This window comes from Talpa occidentalis, unplaced genomic scaffold, assembly GCF_014898055.3.
Source record: "Talpa occidentalis isolate TD23 unplaced genomic scaffold, MPIMG_talOcc4v2.1 talOcc4.5, whole genome shotgun sequence".
Taxonomy (NCBI): Eukaryota; Metazoa; Chordata; class Mammalia; order Eulipotyphla; family Talpidae; genus Talpa; species Talpa occidentalis.
The window spans coordinates 129,315,930-129,339,754 of record NW_023604861.1 but is presented as its reverse complement, the minus strand read 5'-3'; positions in this window follow the sequence as shown (position 1 = coordinate 129,339,754).

Here is a 23,825-nt window from a genome sequence, read left to right as displayed (position 1 = left end):
GAATTTCTTTCTTTGCTTCTACTTATCACTTCCCCCACCACCCAGAATCTTCATGTTCATTACCATTCTCTGGAAAATTTGCCAGATTCTCTAAATGAATAGCATATAATAAAATGTGATACTTCAGATGTATAAATAAAAGATTAAAGTGAACCTATTAAACTTGTAATTATGAGCATTACACGTTTCCTGGCACAGCCCAAGTTCTCAGTGACTGTGCTTGTATTAGCTTGCAGGATGCTGGTTCCTCTCTGACTCTGCTCACCTATCACTCCCAAATAAGCATGATTTTTCTATTTCTCAAATGTATTTCCAAATTTTAGAAAAATTAAAACATTGTTTTGTGCCATTTTCAATTTATTTTCTCTTCCCAAATTTCCACTGCTTTGCAAAATGGGCACAATTTCTTTTTCTGATGAACAGACCACACTTAAAATTTTATTTTTACTTACTCCTCTTCACTCTTTGTACCCAGACTATAAAAATGATTAATAAAGTTTAGTTCACCTTAATTTTACAATCAAAAAATATTTATGGAATAAATGCAGTCCCAAGTAGAATATTTAACTTTGCTGAAGCACATATCAGTATACAGAGGGCATCCCTAGTCTTTGGGAAGACAGACTGTGATTAAGTAGCTCTAAGAGAACAATTGCTGGGCAAGGCACACTGCAGATGATTCCTGTGACAGTGAGGCAGGATGGTTTCCCCAACATCCCAGGCTACCTTGAATATGTCCTGCTTTGGCGGCCAAAATGATCCTTCTGGGCCATGAATTGATCTAATGCTGAACAACTTTGCTCGACTTGACAGCTGATGAATGGTAATGCCACCTCCATAGGCCTACTAGCATGTTTATATTGTTTTATTGGTATCATCAGATGCTCAATACTGAGAAAAATAGCAATCGACTGAAGAAAGCCAACTACAAGGTATTTCAATTTCTTAATAAATCTCTGAGGAGAGAGAATAATAACACCCCCTCTCTTTTTGATCATTCTCAATCTAGGAACATGCTCTGCTCCTTACAAAAACATTTTTGCATCTGCAATTTTATTTGATCTTCATGATAGTGTGATGAGATATGTAGAAAAGAGATTGGTCTCACCATTTTGCCTATGAAATAATTGAGAAGATGTGACTGACTTGGTCAGAGTTGCAGGACCATTTTGTGGAAGAACCAAACATCTCTAGACCCTGCCCCACACTAGTCTGAAAGACCATTGTCTTGTCGCTCTGTCTGGTTTGTATGTTAGAAAGGAGAACATTTAGATGATGTACAGAATTCAGAGGGATCAGGCACAGCTTGGACACTTTACTGAGCAAATATTCAGCACAGATCCAAAAAACAGGTGTGAGGGGAAATGTTGGCCAACCTAATTTAGACCTTCCTTTATGAAAGCTAAGCCAGTGAAACTGTGATGGATTCTTTTTAATATGGCATTATTGTCAGGGAATAGCTTCAATATCCACTGTAAGCATTAAATGCTAAAAATAATAACAGCAATTATAGATTGTTCTGACACCAGAAGAGTAGAATTATGCTTCTTAACTGCATTGCCTTCAGCCAATAAAAATGCAAAATCACTTTTCTGGAAACTGTTTTCCTCTGTGCTAGATCACCAAGAGATGGCAGCATTCCATCCATCATCCAGCAACGATACACTCCTTGCTTGAAAACTAAGATTTCTACTTTTCCCAATGAGGTGTAGAGAACAAAGCATAAAATGTAAAATATGAATCTGTTTCCTAATCACCCATTGTCACACATTTATGCTGCTCTAGATAGTCCTGATCGAAGTTTAGGTGTTGATGATTTGTAACTATAAAGATTCAAATGACCTATTTTAAAATAACACATGATATACAGTCAATGGTAATGTAATCATCACTGAGTGATGATTCCAGAAAGGGAATGGTGATGTATGATTCCCCCATCGATGCACTTGAAAGCTTCCATTTGCAGATTTCCTTTTCCTACAGATGCTTGGTAATCCAAAGTCAAATGCACTGTGTTAATAAAGCCGGGACTACTCTCTTCTCCAGTTTATACTCTGCTTGGATTTTGACATTTGTCTGGCAATGGAAAAATTTAGTAAATGTAACTTCATCATCCACCAGTTAATGATAGTCAATGAAACGAGCCCCCAGTATGTGATCACTTCTAGGGAGAGGTTGAAAGAATCTTAATTAGGGAAGATTCGGAAATGGCCATAAAGTTATCTATTTCAGAAGTTCATATATTCAGTGCTCAGCTAGTCGTAAAAACTTCCTTAAGAGTCTTTTCATAATCGAGTTATTATGGTATGACAGAAGCCAATGGAAAAATAATTTTGATACATTTCTCATAACAAAAGGCGATGCTTTTAAAGTATATGAGTAGATTGCTGCCTCCCTTTTTCTTTTCTTTTGGTAACTGTAGAGTAGTTTTTCCAGTAATTGTCTTCAGTTGTCAACTATCACAGATTTGTCACAGAGTTAACATGCCCACCCATGACCTCTGCCTGTGAGATACCACAGGCTCAGCACTGAGGCTTCGGATTCTCTGTTAACCTGTCTCATTGCTCTCTGCTTCAGCGTAGGTCGTGATAGCCTCCCTTGATCAGAGAACCGTGAGACTGGAAAGCACCTGTGTTATTTATCTTCCTCTCACTCAAGAGATGACTCATTCATCCTAGAGTTGAAGGAAAATACCAAAAGTCACACAGCAAGGGAGTGGTAGAGGCAGCCAGCCCTAACCCAGCCTCCTGACTTCCAAACCAGTGTGTTTTCTAATTGCATTGTGATGCTTTGACATGTTCAGAAAACAACACCTATGGTTTTAAGTTGAGCTGTTACCACTGTTCCCTTCAGGTATCCTAGGCTTGGGGGTAGTTCAGCAATTATTTAAAGCTAGGTTTTGGGCAAAGGAAACCAAAGAGGCAGAAGGAATTGATGGTTCGCTGCTTAGCAAAAGTGTTGACCCCTGGTTGCTTGCATAGGTCCTCCTAGCATAGGACAGAGCCCTGGGTGGCCTCAGTTTCCTCCATGTCTGGAAACAGGACCTTATTTCTTGCAGGAGATCCTGTGCTCCTGTTTCTATAAGCTCCTGAGAGAGGCCCTCAGCCTCGCAGGAAGTCAGGGGGCTTTCAAGTTGTTTGCTGTTGGTGGGCTATTTTTTTTAAGCAAACTGGTCGCTTGAATTCTTTAGTTGAAGAAACTTCCCAGGGTGAATTCTGCCCTGACTCTATTTTGTCTGTAGCCCTGTTTGGAGCTATTCCGTAAGAACCAGTGCCACCTGTCCCTTCATATTAACAGCCTGGTTTACCTCCGAATATGTAAAAGAGTTAGCAAGAGGAAACACACTACTATGCAAAATTCCAGTGACCTAGGAAATCATTTATGGCAAAAATTTGACAAAAGTCTTAGGAACAACTCAATTACTTAGTGTGAAAATAGTATTGAAAATGGTGCTTTTGTAGGACTAAGTCGTAGAAGCCTCAGGATTGAACAAAATTCAAGATGCCGGAAAGCATCAGGGAAAAATGTCAAGGTCATAAACACATTGCCAACCCACCTTATTTCTGTGTCTTTGGCCTTAGGAGGACCTTAGTTCATGCTGTGCTCTGCACATTGACATAGTAGACAAATTAAACCTTTTAGTTAATCAGATATATTTCTAAGATGCTTATTGCTATGGCTGTTTTAGGGGTCAGTTATAAGGCTCAGTGTCTCTTAGTAGGAATGTCCACTGGCTGGAAGGTTTTGACCATTCTACTAGATTTCATTATCTTGCAGGTGACTATAACTATCCTTTCCTAAAGAAGATGAGAGACCCTCTATTATACCATGTACTTCACTGTAATAAGAACGGTATCATTGATTAACAGTCGATAAGTCAATAAGTTTTAACCATATTATCTCTTACGTTTAAAAATCCTATGTTGTGAGAACTGTTCATTGCCCCTATTTTAGGGATGAGAAAGTTGCCCAAAGTCATATTATTAATAAGTGCAAGAGCACTTGTGGACTTCATATTAACAAGTAAGCCTCTCTCTGTATCTCCTTGAGGTTTCAGTTCTAGAAGCCAGTTCCCACATTGTCCATTATGTATTCGAGAAATGCAGAAGGTGTGCAGGAGAGACTTGATGACGGTCACAGATTGGACTTGATGGTCTTTTTCAGTGATGCCTTCCCCAGTTTACCAGGTGTGTCTTTATGGCTGGCAGAGATTTTAAGAATGCATTCTGCTCTTTTGACTCTGTTTACCTGGCCCTCATACAAAATTTGTGGTTTTGGTCTAAATTTTCTTATATCATTTCTTTAGTAGGGATTTTATCTTTTGTTTCATTTACCAACTAAGGTCTTTGAACAAGGATGAGGGTATAGTTGTGTGCGCACGTGTGTGTGCGTATGTATGTGTGTGTGTTGGCATTGGTATATTCTATGATGATGTTGACCTAATAGAATCATGAAGAAGGCATCAACGTGAGGATGAGGAATGTCTTAGAACATGTCACAGAATGTCATCCTGAGGCCAATTTACTTAGCTGGAATGAATGATCTGCCATATGCTTTCATTTCCCTGTATTTTGCCTCTAGTGTATTTCATAATAATTGTGTCTTTTCAATTTTCTCCTTTTTTTGCTGGACTATGAGCTCTAGATAGGTAAATACCATTTATCCACAGAACCTAGCCCATGATTGCTCATTAAATATTTGAGGAATGATTGAAGGTGCTTGTCTGTGGTTATCCACATCTTCAGATGCTAAATACTCTACAGGAGTCACTTGGACTGACTGAACAAAAGTGCAATCCTGAGACTTGTGATTGGGAAACCCACGGAAATTTTTTAGAAATAGAGAAAAAATATGCTACATGCAATTCTCAACAGCAGCAATAGAAGAACAGAATGAGCTTAGTTCTGTGTGGGAGAGTTTTGAATCTTCATCCTTCTGATTGATATGTAGAAGCAGCAGGGAGAGAAGGGATTCTGAGGTGGTAGAGGTGACACTGTCATGGAAATCCTCCAAAGGCAGGGACTGCGACTTCTTGAAGGATAGGTCGTGCTTTGTTCAAGGCATAGACATGGCTAAGAGTCTGTGAGCAATGGGGCCACGGATGAATGAAGGTCACCACGACCAGAGGGAAGATGTGAGCTGAGCATCATGGTGACTAATCACAGAGACATATGTTTGATTCCTGAAATCTGGGATTCTGAGCAAAGCTGGAGAATCTCCATTTATATTCAAGGTAGCAGCAGATGCAGGTTTTAACAGGCCTCTCCGTCTATACAAAACTCCAGTCAGGCTGTGAGTGGGGTGTTTTTTTCCCCCTAAAACACAGATTCCTGCAGGAACTGGCTATGCCCTTAGAAATGGCAGCCCCGGAAAAAAGGCTGCTCGAGGCTGAGTAATTATTTCATATCTGATCCCTAAGTCTAATACCAAGTGAGTGAAGCAAACCCTTTAGTAAAACAAATACCCACATTTTGCCTATAGGAGTAAGGAGGCAAATAGGAAGCGGCAGCCAGTTCTGCCGCTGAGGCTGGCGCCAGGGAGGATTGCCAGAGGGTGTCTTCCTGGCTAGCAACGTAGCCCATCAACCTGTACCACTGGGGGTGCTGCTAGCTGTCTCCACTGACCCCCACAGAACACTAGTGAAAGGAACATTGGGGTAGCCCCGCTTTGAACATGGCCATCATGTTTGGTAAAGATTTTCATTTTTACTAACTGAAACTAGGGGCTAAACGGAGACTGATTTCTGAGAGCCATATGTACACATGGGTATTTTCTAATTCAGTGGTTTGACTGCTTCTCTTTGTATTAAGATATTTTGTTATAATTATTCTTTTGCCCCCAGCTGAAACAAACAGAGCTATTTGTTGAAAGGTTAAACGAGGAGAGCTGATGACACCAGATCATGCTTAGGGAATCAAAAGAGATATGACACCCACATTATTTCAATTATGTTCCAGAAAGCACAGCATGTCAGAAAGAAGTATGGTTGGCAGTGTTGATCAAAGGCTGGTGATAAAACTCAGATCTCATTTACAAGCCTGGAGCCCTGGGCTGGCAGAGCTGGAAGACCTTAGGGATCACTTATTCGCAGCCGCTCATTTTAGAAACCTGTGGCCTGAAAGAGGATAGTGACTCTCCCAAGATCACACAACTTTGGGCAGATTTAAGAAAATCCCAGGTCTTTGGAATCCCAGGCTTGTGAGCTCTCTGCTTAACCAATTTCTCTGTCTTCCCTTTCTGATGACCTTGGTTCATTTTCTATGTGTGATATGATCACACTGACTGGATAATTTTGTTCCTCTTTAAAGATGTGTATGTGTGCGGTATTTTTGTTGTTTTTTTAAAAAAGAATAGAGGCAATAACTGACTACCAGGAATATGGTTTATATAGCTCTTCTGTGGTGGGGTGCAGATAACGAAAAATGTTCCATCCACACTTACAGCTGGGTTTCCAAAGAGCACTCAATTCTTGACCTTTCTTGACCTTGCTTTCTGGACTAGTAAGGGTAAAGAAGCAGAAAAGAGGCTAGTGCCAAATCCTTATCTTATGGACGCCTGACATCTGCTGTCAGGTCAAATTCTCAGTTTTTTATTCTCTCTCTCATACATACACATGCACACACATGCGTGCCCACACACACACAAACACATACTCACTCTAGTGCAACATCAAATCAAGGAGGTATTATTTGTCAGCAGCTAGGTAATCAATTCACTAAATACTATAGCATATAAGCAAAAAGATAGATTTCTTTCCCTTAGGGAAGGAATCTTAGAGCTGATGGGACTTGGATGTTGAAAGATGATAATTTGGATAATGAAAGTGACAGAATAGAGCACGTAATTCAGGACCTTGCGTGTGATGAGTGATGGTTGAGCTGGGGTGAGGAGCAGCAATTAGCCCTGGCAGCACTGATGTCAGGGCACAGGCAGTGGCAGAAGTGGGACATCCCCTTGGCGAGGCCAACAGATTGAGATTATACAGAAGACTCACTAGACAGCACAGGAAAACGTGGAGGCGCTACACTCTGTGTAGGAACATGAGTTACATGTACAAATGTGCATGTTTTTGTCAAGAGTTAAAATAAACTAGGTTATATGTAAAAGAACGGTCTCTCTCTCTTTGATTGTTGACTTCTAGAAGGAGCCATCTCTTCCCCAACTCCCACATCCATCTGGCCCCAACCTTATTTTCTGTCAATCCAAGTCAAATTTAAAGTAGGGGGGGGGAAATTCTGTAATTGAATTTTTCTTTTCTTTTCTTTTTTTCTAGTTCTGTCTGTCTTCTAAATGCTACAGGAAATCAAGTGCTCAAATAACTGCTAAAGGTGATGATTTAAAAAAACTTTTTAGCCTCATCAACACACAATCAACAAATATTTATTGTCTTAGTGAGTTTCTAAAATTGGGTGGATGCTTAGGACTTGGGACAGAAAATAGAGCCTCCATTCTTTAGCAGCTTAGATCTGGTAGGTGATAAACTGGATTTAGAATCTCACTGATAATCATGCAATGCTTATTAGATCATCAAAGTGAAAATTTGAATATGGAAAGTAATCAGACAGATTTTTCTCTGTGAAAATTGTTCCAACAAACATGAGTTCGAATTTACGTAGGTAGGAACAGTGAGTCATTGGCATTATAAATGTAATTATGCTTTTCATTCTAAGTTGTCCAGACCTAAAGATATCCTGGTGTTATCTATGCACAGAGACAGGCAAAGCTGGGATTTAATCTCTTCTAAAGACTGTACTGTAAAGATACCAAGACTGGGTACCCATTGTTAAATCTTCTTTATCAGTCTCCTTGGTCATAAGTGGGGGTGAAAAGACTGCCTTTACCCTAAAGCTTCAGATTTTGTATAATTGTTTCAGATGTCAAGTCTGTGCAGGTGACCTTCTTTCCTGGCTTGCCGATCAGGGAGGGGCCATCGTCCAGAATAGTTTACAGTATGTTCACACAGGGAAAGTAATATTGGGAAATATTCCAGATGTGATATCAGCAATGCGTGCAATGAAACAGGGTGCAAAGGGAGCACTGATGGAGTGTTGAACTGAAAACCCCTCCTCTTGTGCTCTAGGTCTCATGATGCCGTTCTCTCTTGCCTCTACAAGGACTTTGTTCCTGTATATCTCTCCTCACACCTTTCATCGAGGTTTCCCTTTCTATAGAATCATTTCCATAAGTAGAGAAACACATTCTAATTATCCCTATCCAAAAACCAAAATAAACCAAAACCTCTCTTGGTTTCACATCCTCATTTGATTATGTTAAACACACTCACACCCATACCCTCACCCCCACCAGTCACTGTAAAGAGTGTTAGTGATTCCTTGGCCACAGTCCAAATGTTTCTCTCTTCCCACCTTCTCTGATCTCCCAATAACATTCAACAAAATGGACTCCAATTTCTTGGAACTGTCTTCTGTTGGTATCTGGCACCAGATTCTTTTAAGCTGATATATCATTTCTCAGTCTTCTTTGCTGCTCCCCAGGCCAACAAACCCCTCCCACTCTACCCCTGTTTTTTCTTTCTATTTTTTTTTTTTTAATATAGCAATACCATAGAAATACCTTTATTAAAAAAACTACTAGGCATTCCCTTCTTTGGCTTCTAAGTCTCCTAAATTAATATATTTAAATCTTTAATAAATCTTTCCTGTTATATTTACGTGATATTAAAGTGTGATATTCACTTTAAGCCTATTTTTTAATCTTCTGCTTTTCCCTCTTTGTTCCCTCACTCAGTGATCTAACCCATACTTTTCTCTCCTACCAATGCAAGTGTGACTCTAGTACTGTCTCCACTCGACAGTAATAGGTGAATACCATATAGAGATCCCAAACTTAACTGGGGGAGAATAATTTTATTAGTTTCTGCTTTTACAGCAACGTCCAACCTTTCTGCTTAATTTCTACAGACAAAGCTCAACTATTATCCCTGGCTCCTCTCTTTCTTTAAATTCTTACATGATATCCATGAGTAAAAGCTTAGAAATTATGTTAGCACATGACTAAGGGACAGCCAGGGACTCCAAATTGTTAAGAGGCATATGCTGCACAAAGGCAAAGGGAACATACACTTAGTGTGAAATGTCTTTAATAGGATTAGTGTGCTTAGAGAGAGGAGAAGAAAGAATATTCCTAATAATAGTTTCCCAATAAAACTCCAAAATTACCCATCCCCTCTTGGGCAAATGACAAATCAAATAGGGTCAGCCTGAAACAGGGGCCACAGGGACCTGAAAGCTTGACACGAGTCCAAGGTACCTTCTAGAGGGAAACCACAAGAAAGGGGTTAAGCAGGTCTCATGGATCTTTTGTAGAAGGAGATACTGCATCAAGATAAGGGCTGCCATTTTCTCTGCCAAGAACAACTTCCCCATGTGTCTCTCACCCACATGTCTCTTCAAAGTATCTCTTCCAAGTCTACTTAGATGTTGCTCCTTCAGGTCTCCTTCCCAGCAGTACCAAGGTACACGTCAGGCAATAGAAGCAAGAGCGAGCCAGACTCGCCTGCCTGCCTTGGTTGTTTCGGTCCACCTGGCTGCTCAGCTCCACTAGTTCCCAGTAACTTTACTACTCAGGAGGTCCAGTTTATGGTAAGCTGGGACTTGTAGCCCACAGCAGCTTTAGTGGGAGCAGGAAAAATGGTACCCATTCACGGTACTTCTGTGCACTTTTATGTTCCCTTTCATGGAGCTGCCTTTTATATGAATTATATCTCTGTCATCTCAAGTTAATAGTTTTTGCTCATCTTCATATAATACCACAGTAAAAGCCACTGCCACTTCTCACCTAGACTAATGCAGTAGCTGCCCAACTAATTTCCCGTCTACCCTCTTACAGTTGTCTACGACATAACCATAAATGTGTATTTCTTACTTAAGACTTTCTAATGGCTTCTTAGCACACTTAAAATAAAATCAAAAGTTTAAGAACAAGCTCTCTGAGTGCAATAGGAGTAGAGACACAGTGGACTATGGTGAAGGATTATTTTAGCTTTGATGATGGTTTTGATATGATAACATACATTTTTACTGGCATGAACCTATAACCGTAGAACATGTAGAATATTGTAAATCATCATTAGCTCAGTAAACAAAGTTAAATTAAAAAACAGGCCATGATTTTAGCCCTGCAATGTAAAAAGATTCTGCTAGATAAAGAGCCAGCTATGGGTACATCACTGTAGGCCAGGAAATGGTATAAGAGAAGAAAGGCAAGCTGTGTTTGAGAAATTTGACTTTCTGGTTATTACAAAAACCATATAACAAGCTGACAACAATTATGCTGGAAATAGCATTTTATTTATTTTTTAACATTTTATTTTTTTATTTATTTATGCATACAAGAGCTGGGATGTAGGCCAGACATGCAGGGGGTGAGAGGATTCACCAGAGAGCGAGTGCAGAGAAGAACAGGTGGATCTACTGAAATATACTGCTGAGGGGAGCAGTGGTGAGACAGGAGAGGTCTGCTGTGCCATGTAAGTCAGCTCCATACCCTGGATCAAACTCATGGCAGGCAATAGCTTCATAGCAACCCCCTGTGCCACCAGGGAAGCCTTGGAAATAGTATTTTAATCATTGATTTTTTTTTCCCTCAAATTGTGCATCTAGTTTGTGTGTTAGATCCTGCTCTTAATGTTGGTGATGGAGCAGTGAACATGGTAGACAAACACTCTGCAGTCATTGAAATTATATTCTAGTGTGGCAAATAGAATGTAAATCAATGTGCTTATGAGACCAATATCAGATAGCTTCAAATTTTTTATCAAGCATTCACTTAAACTGTTGCATTAGAGAAAATCCAAATGATAATTGTATGAGCTATTCAGAAGAAACTGCAGTGAGAAGGTCTTTGAACTCAGATGAGACTTATAACTAGAATGATTCTGATTCTACATCATGATCAAGTGGAAGAGAATTTTAGACAGAGTGAGAAATGGGATGGAAGACTTAAAGCTGACACCTGAATAATGAGTTTGAAGACATGAAGACCAAGAATCTAATTCTATGCTATTCTGGAGTCCCTTGGATATAAGCAACAATAAGTGAATGAAATTGAGCTTGGATAACAAGTGAATTTATTGGAAGGACACCTGGCAGGGGCCTATGGTCAAAGAAGAGGCTAATATCCAATATATGAAGATCAGAAGAATAACTGGAACCTAAGTCTCAAATTCCACTTGTATTCTTGCTCCCCCTCTCCCTGAATCTTCTCTCTGGTTACTAGCATCATTATTCTTTCTGACTATAGTTTCTTGTAGATATAGGGGGAATTCCTGCAGATGACATGGAAAAGACCTTCCTATTTCTAGTTTGAAAATAATACTTTCGGGGAAGAAAATTCTGGGGGAAAGATATTATTGGTTCTATTGGTTGGAGACTGATCCTGAATGAGGGAGTTGACATCTATAACAATATGATTGGACTTGGATGGTTGGTGGGAGGTGTCCAGTACAAATATGTGTGGAGTGTATGTATGTGTGTGTGTGTGTGTGTGTGTGTGAGAGTGTGCACACATTTTGTATCCTCTGACTTCACATAGTGATCTGTCCCCACCATCTTTAAAGAGATGTCCCTATAGTTGTAGTATTTCCATCATCCTGACAGGTCAAAGGAGAGCTTGAAGCAGGCTGGGTGGCAAGGGAGAGAGGTTTTGCTCTTCATTTTCATTCTGGCAGTGAGGGCGCCAATGACAAACAAAAGGTAGAGGTGAGGAAAGCGCAGGGCAAAGGAGGGGGCCTAGAGGGAGTTTGATCCTCAGGATCCTGGATTTAGGCCACAAGGAGGAAAAGTCATTCAAAGAAAAGGCAGGCGGCCCAAATGAGCTCATTTCTGAGAGGAAGTGGGAGTTAATGAATAAAGATAGAACTAAGAATCCAAGGAGATAATTGGCCTTACTAGATATAGGGTCTCTTGCCAGAACAGTACATCCTAAAAATGCTAATTCAGAGCCCCAGACGACTGGAGCAGCCTTAGATAAGAAAGGGCTCATCAAACCTATTTGCAGAAAAGTCCGGAAGGGCTTGGAGAACAGGGATATAAATCAGCATCTCAAGCGTGAGAAGCAAGATGTATGTCACTCATTTTGCTCTGACTGAGTGGTTTCCGGAGCTCTCCTGGGCCCAGCAGCTTCCTTCACTGCTCAGCACACTGGTGGAGGTGGCAAGTCAGGTCCCAGGCCCCTCACTGCTGTCACCGTAGAAGTGCCCTTCCACATGGCGCAGCTCTGCTCAGAGAACTCCTCACCTGTTTTCCAGAAGTTCTTAGGGGGTATGTACAGCTTCCTGTTCCAACCCCTCAGGCCTGCTGCTGTCCCAAGGGCTGGCAACCCTGGTCCTGGCTCTCTACACTGAGCTGTTGCCAGCCTCCCCCACCCCCGGCAAGATTAGCCTTATTTAAATACCATTTCCCATTTTATATTCTCATGGCAGGTAATATGATCTCAAATTCATGAAGCATCTGCTCTCTCTTCATCCATTCACTCTGGAGATAATTTTTAAAAGATATTTTTTCTAATGACTTTAAATTTAAAGCTTTTCTTTAAGTGGAAGTTTGGGAGACTTTGAAAAGTCATGCTCAGCAAAAAAAAAAAGTAATTTATACTCTCTAGTTAATAACCTCTTATGTGCTTTAATAATTTAAACCAATTATCAATGGGAAGGTCTATAGTGTATACTTCAATGATTGCTTTTCGTATATTTCCTCCTTTCTTTCATGCCTTATGCCACTCGTCCTCAATGTGTCTCCAGTGCCTATTATCTCTACTACACACATAAAGTAAGTGCTTCAGCTAGGAGAACATGACCTTGACACAGAGAAAAGCAGTCCTTTAAAGGATAGCTCAATTAAAACCTAAGGCCTCTGTTCCTGATTGGATTTCATTATTATTCAGAAGATTGTGTGGCACGGAGCCCCCCGTTCACAGAGTCCTCCAGGCTGGTTGCAGTAAAGGCACATTGAAGTCGTCAGGATCGCTGCCTAGGGCCTGCAGATGCTGACTCACTCTCATGTTCATAAGCCTGATTTGGCTTGCAGAGGCTTTCTGTCCCCACGTGAAGTCATGCATCCCTCCGCTGGGCGTGGGCACCTTCAGGGAGACTGTGCGGTGGACTCATTAAGAGCTTGGGTCACCAGAGTGCTGTGGATCTAAGTTTCAGTTGAAGATCTGAGAAGTACAAGTTGGTGACCCTGTGGAATTTATTTAAATTCTCTGAGCTCGGTTTAGTTGTCTGAGAAATGGGGATAACCCTCTTTTCCTCCAAAGTTGAGATGGTGCATATAAGAAGCTTAGCATATTTCCTGGCCCATAATAAGATCTGGAGTTATTATCATTGTTTCTATTATTATTATTATTATTATTATTAATGACAGTAATAATATAACATAGGGCAATGTCATATTTTTTTTTATATCCAGTCTCCTAATTGACCATTCATTGTGGAGATAAAATTTATATAACTGATAATTACCTAGTGCAAGGTGGGATGGAAGAGGCCATTGCATTGTTAGTACTCGGTTGCTCAGAAAAAGAAAAGTGTGGACTGGAGCAGGTAGGAAAGACATCATTGTGAAAGGAGATGCTCTCCGGGTCACAAAGACGGGCTGATGTCATAGAACCTCTTAGAATATAAAGGACAATGATTTGCTCCAAGTTGAGAGAAAGTGCTTTGTGAATAAAGCCCACTTGATTCTAAGGATGAGACATGTGAACTAAGCAGAAGGAGACCAGGAGGGATATTAATGCACAGAATCTGTCCATAAATTATCTAAAGGCTACTGAGAGGAGGGCTGATGCTGAATTATATGCTAAGTTCAAGACAGTAACTTGAATATTTTAAAAGCAAGCCCTCAGCCCTGATCTCTGTTCTCCCACAGCATGGCCTCCTGCCCCACTGCAACTGAGGTGGGAGTTGAGTGTGTGAGGAATGAATACGTAGTATAAGCCAACATCACAGGACAGAACAGGGACCAGTGGCATAAGGATGATTGACGGGGGGGAACTGAGACGAGAGTAGCACAGCCTGGCATGCTTTGGGGTACATCATGCTAAGTCATTTTCATGCTTTCCAGGTACAGCGAGAAAATCTAGCGATTCTAGCGATTCTAAGGTAGTGCTTCTCAGCTTTCTACTGTTGACTTTTTTGAGCTGGCTCATTATTGGTGGTAGGGGGCATCTTGTACATTATATGATGGCTAGCAGCACCCCTGACCTCTGCCCACTTGGCATCAGAAGCAATTGCTCAATGATGACAAAGGAAAATATCTGCAAATGTTGCCAAATGTCCTCTTGGGGACATTACTCTATTTGTGAACTACTGCTCTACAGTGGCTCACAGTCTGGGGAGGAAGGGATTCTGACACAGGAATCTCTGATCAGGAAACTTTTGGATGCTGAGGCCCAGTTCTGGAATTCCTGAGCCCAGCTGTCTCTGGTCTGTTGACAGATGGGCACGTGCAATGATGTGAAATCCCGTGTGTCCACCTAACAGACTGACAGAAGAGCTGGCTGTGCAATAAACATTTCAGAGGACAGACATCCTTCTTCAAAGTTTAATTTTTGCCTCAGGGTTCACTACAGCCTCTGGGCAAACAGTGAGCAAAAGTGTCCTATGTCAATTCCCAGGGCTGGGGAATCTGTTTCAGGGTCAAGCCCATTGGCTGCACTTGTGCTGGCTTGGAAGCATCCCGGTTTTGACCTGTATCTGTGGGTCTTCTGACCCTGGTCTCCATGCACTATGGGGAACCCATCGAAGCACAGAAATAACGATTCTACATGGAGTAGGAGAAACACATTTCAAACCGCGCTCGCTAGTGATGGGAAGTGCTGGGGGGTGGGGGGTGAAGCTTAAACTTCCTACATTGCTCTCATGAGCACCTCTTGTGGGGCTGTGTGAAACCAAGCTCTGACATTTTCTTCCTACATTCAGGCTCACAATGTGGATATACCTCCTAAATGCTCTTCCCGTGGACACAGTTGAGCCATCAATTTCTAAACATAAATAGTACCACATCTCTTTTACTTTTTAAAGATTTATTTATTTATGCATACAGAAGGATGGGTATAGGCCTGAGGTTCAGGGGGGTGAGAGGACTCACTAGAGACAGAGTGGAGAGCAGAACAGGTGGATCCACTGATATATACTGCTGAGGGGAACCTTGGGTGAATCAGGAGAGGTCTGCTGCGCCATGTGGGTCAGCTCCCTAGCCAGAGATTGAACTCATGCTGCAGAGGCTGCTGATAGTTTCATAGTGCTGAGGTTTAACCCCTTGAGCCACCAGGGAATCCCACCACATCTCTTCTTTATATCTAACTTCTGCAATGTTATTCTCCACAAATACATGTGGAGGGTGTTCTGTTTGCTTCTCTTTAATAGTCCAACCACAGCTCCATGGCACTGACAGAATCTGACTTTTGCTTGGAACTAGCTGGGAGCAGCACAGCCACCAGCTCTCAAGATGCCCAATGGGTTGTGCCATAATTAGAAGTCCAGGCACAAAAAAAGAGGCTTCATGGGGCATAGATTATCTTGTGTGAATTGTTTTCTCTGTCTTCACTCAAGTTTTTATTTCCCTCTTTCTGTAAACTTTTCCCCCAAATATTTCCAACATTCTAGTTTGCATTTGGCTTTATCTTAAGCTCAGTATCTTAACCAATGTCCAAAATTCCCATTCAAGATTAAATGTCAAACCCAGCAGTGACTACGGGGAAAATTAAATTCTGTTGTTCAGTTTGCACTTTGCTCCAGTCTAGCCATTTCCTGATTGTCTAAGCTCTTTAAACTAATTTCCTTTCTTTGAGGATCCCAATCCATGTAAGATTCCTGAGGAAGAGTTCTGAATCCCTAAGAGACACATTTTCATGATGAGCTTATGTTCTACCACCGACTTAAAGAGTTAGGAAAATATTATTTTCACTCTACTATCTTCGCTCTTTTGTGGTCTAAGTTGCAAGGTCTTCCTGAAGGGCTGTGGTCACCATATGCGGACAAGCCACAGCCAGCACCACCCAGCTCCAGCCAGGTGACCGAGTCTCCCCAGAGACTACAGAGCCCCATCTTTTGATGTAGAAGGACTGGCTCTCAATTAAAAATGCCTAAGTCTTCATCCCCAACTGAATATGGGACATCAGTATCGTTTGTGTGAATGGCTGATCAGGTTTTCCTGTCCCTTCTTAGAAACACCCTAACTCTCTCTATCAATATCTTTATGAATATGTATAACTTCCTTATAAAATCAGCAACCCATTGCAAGTCAGGGAGCCTGGTTTGGCACCCTAAGGCCCACTTGCTCCTGACTTGAGCAATCCCAATGAACTCCTTTCTGTTTACAGCTCAAGCGGTGTCTGGTGTTTCCATCAGCACACACACAAGACAAGGAGCCTTGGGTGACTGGCTTGGTTACACTTAGAATTCCAGCAGGTAAACTGTAGGATGATAAATGAAGTATTCAGTGAAATATTACAGTTTCAGTGTCCAAATGAAATATGGACTTTGAAGTACTGAATATGTTGTTCTTAAACTTTGAACTCCCAAAGATTGAAGGATTGTGGACACTGCTCTATGACCTCATTGTAGCTTTGAATATTGATTCAAAAATGTCTTACTGTGGGAAACAATAGACCATTGATCCATACAGAAATGAATTGCTTTAATACCTTGAGTTTTAATGTGTAGTTTTCCTTTACTATTGCAGCTATTTTTGCATAAATAGAACTAAAAATGCTAGTTCTTTCTTCTGAGTGATTGCTTGACAAGACCCACTTCTGTCTTTTGCTGTTTAATATGGATAGTTGTAGGCTGAGTTACCATTACCAACAAGGAAAAGGGGGGTAGTCATAAAAATTGTGAAGTTGACCAAGAACAAAAGCCTATTGCAAGTGGGAAAAAATCATCAGCAAGTGGGTGTGAGTTTTCCTCACAGTGCATATGTGATAAGCTCTCTCCTCCCAACTGAGCAAGGCAGTTTCACGTGCCTACCAGTGGGTGTGGTTTTAAACCCCGACATTGATTTATGGACAGAGTGAGGATATAACAAGCACTGTGATGTTGTGAAGTGGGGTGGAAGAATAAATGCATTACCGCCTTGCAGAAGATACTTGTGACTAACCACTACATTGCTCCCCATGCGATCCAAGGGAGAGGGTAACTAGAGAGCAGTGGTTAAGCCATTTGGCTCAAGAGTTCAAAGGATGAAAAATCACAGCTGCTTCTCTTATAAACCATAAGGACGAGATCACTGCAAAAGGCAACTTATGAGAGTTAAGGGAGGACTAAAATGAACACGGAAAATTGGAGCTGCCTTAATGTGCTGAGCCAGCATATGCTGCAGAATAAATAAACTGTGCTGGCAAAGCCCAGGCCACACAGAGAGCCTCCTGCCCTGTGCCAGGCCAAGGGCTCGAGGAAGACCTGCACATCTGTCTGCCTGGTGCCGCTGGTCTGAACCCTCGTAGGTCCTGGCTGGATGGTTGGAATGTAGTACTGTGGTGTGAGCGTTTTTTGGATGGGGGTGGAACACAGGGAAGGGTGAGTTGCATGGGCAGGACAGGGCACTGCAGGCCCAGAAATGCAATGGATTTATCTGATGCTTAAGATGCACATGAGTTTTTTGCTCCTACTTGTATCTCTTTCTTTTGTTACCATGAATACACAGATTATCACTTGCCAGCTCCCAAGAGCTTCCTGACTGTAAGGGAAACGTTTCTCTCATCACCAGCTAATAAGGACATTTTGTCCCAGTAATCCCTAAAGATGTGAACTCCTCCCCTCATTAATCAATAAATGTGTATTGAGCGCCTCTGGCCCACAGTCCCATTGCCATGCCCTCCAGGTCTGCCTGCCTCTCCTCTGTGACCTCATAGAACACACTTTGCTTGCACTTTTGTAGCATGTTTACTGCCCTGGATGATTGCTGTCTGCCCACGTGGCTCTTGAGCCAGAGCTCACTATGGCAGGGACCAGGTCTGATGCACTGCAGTGTGCCTGCGCCTAGAGTGAGCCTCAGAGCACAGTGGGTACCCAAGAGTTGCTCGAGGAATGAGTGAATGCGGGGGTGCATGGATGGTTTGTCTCCTTAGCACCATAAAGGACATGAATGTCTCCTCAAGGAGTTCATGTTCAGATGCTGGGCAGAGGGGAATAAATGCAGCAGATGATGATATACTAAGTAGTTTCATGTGTTACAGGCATTGGAAGGGGGTGATCGGCACAGGCTAGAGAGACCAGGTCAGGTACATAGATGGTGGAACTGGAGATTGGCAATTGGAGGTGATGGTGCTCTAGTCCTTGGAGATGAGGGGGTAGCGGTCTCTAATCCTCCTGGTCTTCCTCTCGAGGACTCTTTTCTCTAGTACATATATTGAGCTTAGTCACGGAAATAAAATCTTGTAATTTTCATTTTAGTGCTAGACAACTTTCTAATAGGAGAAGGTCGGTGAAAGAATGAAACTAACCAAGTTCTGTTAAGGAAAACGCCCCCTCATCTGCTAATGGAGGGAAGCCATGAGCTCTTGTGAATGTGCTCTGGGCATTACCAGGCTCTGCCCCCTCCTCAGGCCTCCTGTCCTATTCCAGCCCACACACTGGGCTGGGCAGACCCTTAGGCTACTTCTGGCTAAACCTTCTCAAGAGGCAACCAAGTGTATGTGGGAACAATGAAGGGGAAAGCAGAGAAGAACAAAACATGGGAAACGTGTCCAGCGGTTCTTGTTGCTGCGCAGACCTCCTTTAGCTGCTCCCTCCACAGATGCCCCTGCTGTGTTCTCCTCCCTGAGGGGTGAAGCTCAGGCTAGAATCCCAAATATCATCTTCTCCAGGGGGTCCTCTCAGAGCCAGCACTGCCATGCCTACCTCTGCCTCTGCCCAAGTCCAGGTCGGGCTCCCTAGCCAGCCTGCCCCTCCAGCCCACCCAAGGAGGCCTCTCTGTCACTCCTCACGGTGGATTAGACCTCCCTCTGCTTCACTTCGCCCAGGACTCGAGGAGTCCTGAGTAATCTAGCTCACAAAAGTCCCACTTAGAAACTTGTCATTCATTCAGGCCTCTCGTCACCCAGCAAGAAGTACCAGTAGACATTTTTTCAGAACCTGATGGGTCCTAGGGCAGTATTTTCAGGAATCCTTAGAGAAGAGAACTTGAAAAGAACTTAAAGCAACTTGCAAAGAACTGACTGAAAGAGAGCAAACTTTTTTTTTTTTTTAAGTGATTCTTGGATCGTCTCACTTTGCTTTTTCCATTCAGTTTTTTTTTTTTTTTTAAAGATTTATTTATTTATTTATACAAGCACTGGGTACAGTCAGAAGCACAGGAGGGTGAGAGAATTCACCAGAGCCAGAGCAGGGAGCAGAACAGGCAGACTGACGAAATACACTGCTGAGGGGAGCAGCGGCAGGAGAGGTCTGTCATGCCATATGGGACCCTCGCCAGTGGCCAGGATCAAACCGGCGCTGCGCTGCGGAGGCTGCGGGCAGCTTCGCAGTCCAGCGCTTAACCACTGCGCCACCAGGGGAGGCCCGAGAGCAAACTCTTTACTGCTGCTGCTCATGGACCTGTAGGTGACTCCTGGGGATGTCCCTAGGACGAGCTGGTATGCAGAAGACTCTTCTCTCCTGACTCATCTTCAGGAGGCCCTGAGTTCCCTGTTGTTGTGTGACTGGCAACAAAAACAGGCCAAACTTCTCTTATGTGTGTTTGCTGGGGAAGATCTTTCTAACTTAGCATCACTTTTTGCCAAGTCTGCCTTCACATAGCTCTGGCTAAGCCCATTGTCAGTGCTGACCCATATTCCCATCTCCCTCCCCTGTATGAGTTTTTGTTCTCATGTGTGAAACCAGAGACCTGGAGAAAGTGGCCTCTGGGAGCCCTTGCAGCTCAGGTGACTTGGAATCCGTGCCTTCCAATTAAGTCCTTGAGGGGGAACATTGGAGAGACATGTTGTAGGTAAAAGTGTGGATTCTCTATGGGAGTAGCTTAGACATGAGAGAGGAACAGAGTTCTAGGTAGTTGGTGTCCTACCCATGCCCCAGTCACTCGGCATGACAGTTGGCTGAATGTCAGATGGGGTTCCAGAGTTTTATTTTAGGCTTTAGGAGTCAGTGGGTATATGGACTTCAGTTATTCCCTTATTCGCTCATTAGTTGACTGATCCGTTCAGTAAATGGACTTGAATGCCTGCTGTGCTTCCCTTTGTGCTGGGAGATAAGAAAAACAAAAGCCAAGCGAGATGCCATCCTTGAGCTCTCATTGCTCAATGTCCACTGAACATGATGGGAGTCACTACTCAGGGGAACCCCCCTTTCCAGAGGAGCAGCCAGAGGAGGCTCCCTGGAAGAAAACTCTCAGAGCTGAATTTTGAGGACTTGTTGGACTTTGACAAGATGGGGGTATGGAGGGGATATAAGTAAAGGCAAGAGGGTGTTGAAGACTGAGACACCTTCTTATTTTGTGGCCCAGAAAGAGAAGGAGACTAAAGTGAAGTCCTCTGTCCCTGGCCTTCCCTGCCTCACACCAGGGACAAGATAGACAGCGAGTCACAGAGGACAGAGAGAGCCGAGGCCAGCATCCACCCCTACTCTTGACATGTTTTGTGGCTTTATGCATCTTGGCCAGGGAACATTCTGCAGTCTGTGGACGCTTATTATCCATAATAATCATAATAATTAATAAAACCTTTTAAAGGGGGCTTTAATCATGCTTGTGCTTTGCTTCCAAACACATAATAAAAAGGAATTACTTATAAAAGTGACAAATTTATTCCTAATTATACCATTATTTTGTTATGCAATACAAGTAAAGCAATCTTTGAAGCTGGGAAAATGTCTCATGCAGAATTAATTAGAGGAGTACACGGTTTAGAATTAGGCAATTATTTTATTGATATTTCACAACTAGAACTTTGTAAGAGCACCTCAAATATTTTCATTATTGCCAGTAAATAGTTATTTTAAACACTAACTGGTATGAGCTCTGAAGATAAACTTTGGACTGTATTTGGACCTTATGAAAATGTTTTTCATCTGAGAGAAAATTGATAAAGCACGCGTTGCTGTGGCCCCAGGGAACTTGTGAGGAAGCAGATGGCAGTGTTGGGAGAATTCATTCGCTATTCAACATGATACCACAGGGGTGGGGCTGCAGAGACACAGCCTGGGGGCCAAGCCACGGGGAGCCCTGGTAGCATATCTGTGAGGGAATTCAGAAGAGAACAAGTCCCAGGTCAAATGGTTAGTCATTCTAGTCATACGCTAATATCTTAATTCTTGTCCCTGGAATCTCATTCCAGTGAGACTTTAAAAATGCAGACTTGGGCCTCCTTGGGGGCACAGAGGTTGAGCACTGGGCTGCGAAGTTGCCCGCAGCCTCTGCAGTGTTCGGTTTGATCCCCTGCCAAAGGGTGAGGGTCCCACATGGCACGCAGACCTCTCCTGCCATGCCCGCTGCTCCCCTCAGCAGTGTACTTCGTCAGTCTGCCTGTTCTGCTCCCCGCTCTGGCTCTGGTGAATTCTCTCACCCTCTCGCGCTTCTGGCTGTACCCAGTGCTTGTGTAAATAAATAAATAAATAAATAAATCTTTAAAAAAAATAAATAAAAATGCAGACTTGTTTCTCAGGTGATAAAAACCATACCTATTCAGGTCCCAGGTGCTTTCCCACTTCCTTCTCACCCGCTGATCTCCCACCACTCCCCCTCACACCCTCACTGCCTCCTCCCCAGCATCCTGTATTCTTACTTGCCTCATGCGTGTCGAACTTGCCTCCTCCTTCCCCATCTACTCGTGAGCTGTAAATGAATCAGAGACTAAGTTCTCCTTCAGTCTTCTGCCTTCCCCAGCCCGTGTTCAAAGCTGGGCACATGGTATGGGTGTTATAAGGCTTTACCAAGTTTACAGACCTGACAAGAGTGTGGAGGACAATGATCCTTTTGAGATTCTTGGCTCAAAGAGAGATTGTGAGTCATGGGGTAGCCACACCATGAGACTCCCATTCAGAACTGAGCACTGTCAGGAGTGGATGTCCTCAAGGAGTGACCATAGCCTTGTCCCTGGGCCATGAAGTCCACCACGGAAGCAGAGGGCCTCCTAGTTCTTTGGCTTCTGAAGAACAAAACTTTTGTTTCACTTGGCTGGATATGGATCATGTTGGGAATATCCAGGCACAGAAAACATGTTGCAGATGTGTCTCAGGTCAGCAGGCCCTCCCCTCCAGTGGAGGGAAGGCAAGGCTGGGGGCAGGGCATGACAAGAGCTCACCTCAGTCCTAGTCTAAGTTATGTTGCTCACTCTCTGTGCACCCCGAGGCAGGGTGATGCCTGCGTTGGGCCTCAGTTTTCCATTTTGTAAAGTGAAAGCACAGGACTAACAGGTACCAGGGTGTGTCTGAGGTACTTTATGGTTATCAACCCCTGAACCCCAGGCATAGAGAGCTGTGAGTAGCTAAAGTAATAAAAATGTTCTTTAGTCTCCCCTGGCAGCTTGCTCAATCATCGCAGCTCTTGCAGCTTAGCTTTGCTACCTAATATTTAACCTAAACCTTTTCCCTGCTTTTGTTTTAGTTCATCATCACTTGCTCGGTTCTATCAATCTACCTATGCATTTCTATGCCACCTCTCACCAGAGTGCTTAGCACCTGTCCTTTCTGAGCAATGAGGTTAATATTGAAGGTAAAATACATTTCGTAGAGATAATGTACTATAGACCTTTCAGAAGAGCTCTCTATGATAATGAGGAATGAGTTACCATGCTGAGGTTGTTTAAATGTCATTTATTTTAACAAGTGACACTCTGAATTTATTTAAAGTTGACTACAATGAAGGAAGGGTGGAAAGTTTTTAAAGTTTCATGAAACAATAATAGAACTGCAAAGCAAGGAGCCCTGAAAGATGGATCGGAATGGCAATTCTGATTACAGGCTCCTTGGGAGGCCTGGCCAACGCTCGCAAGGGACTCGGGATGCCGAGAAGGCGGTGTGTGGAGAGCAGGGATTTGGCTCGGAGCTCCCCTCTCCCATTTTGCTCGAGCTTCTCTATGTGCTCATCTGCACACATATGTGTGGGCATGTGTCTGCTTGTAATGGGCACAGTGGGGGCGTTCTCTGTCCCTTTGGATGGTACTTTTTAACCATGCCTGACCCACGCCCTTGGCTGTGGGCTTGAGGCTGTCACACAGGTGCCCTGATCTCTCCCCTGGAACACAGTGTTCCACCTCTGAGAATAAGGGGTGTGTTGTGCTCTCATCTCTACCAACAGGTACTAACAATATTAGACATAAGGACTTGACCTTGTTAGGGGATAAATGGAGTTTAGGGGTCGATGGCAGGCAAAGGCTGCAGAGTCTCCTTGGGGAAAATAAGGTCAGGAAGGGAGGGAATCACTACCCTTTATCTGAAACATCCAAATATTTTCTGGGGTCTTGCATGAGATTCCTCTGATTGTAGGCAACAGAATACCATTAGAACTAATTTGAAAACAAAAAATGCAGGTAGGTGAGGGTAGATTTATGTTCAGGATGCTGGATGCCATGTGGGACAGGGGGCAGCTGAAACTTTCAAGGGCATGGAAGAAGGGGCTCGAAGCCATCAGCAAATCAAATGATGGGGGTTCTTTGTACTTTGTCCCTGCCTCTCTGCTTGTCTTTCTTCATTCTTCTTCCTCTCTCAGACTCCCAGTGGATATATATATATATATATATATATATATATATATATATATATATCTCAAAAGATGGGTACCAGACAGTTTTCAAGTTATCCTCTCAACTCCCGCCACATGAACTGATTGAATCCCGCCTCCATATCCCTAGGAGAGAAAACCATGATAGGTTTG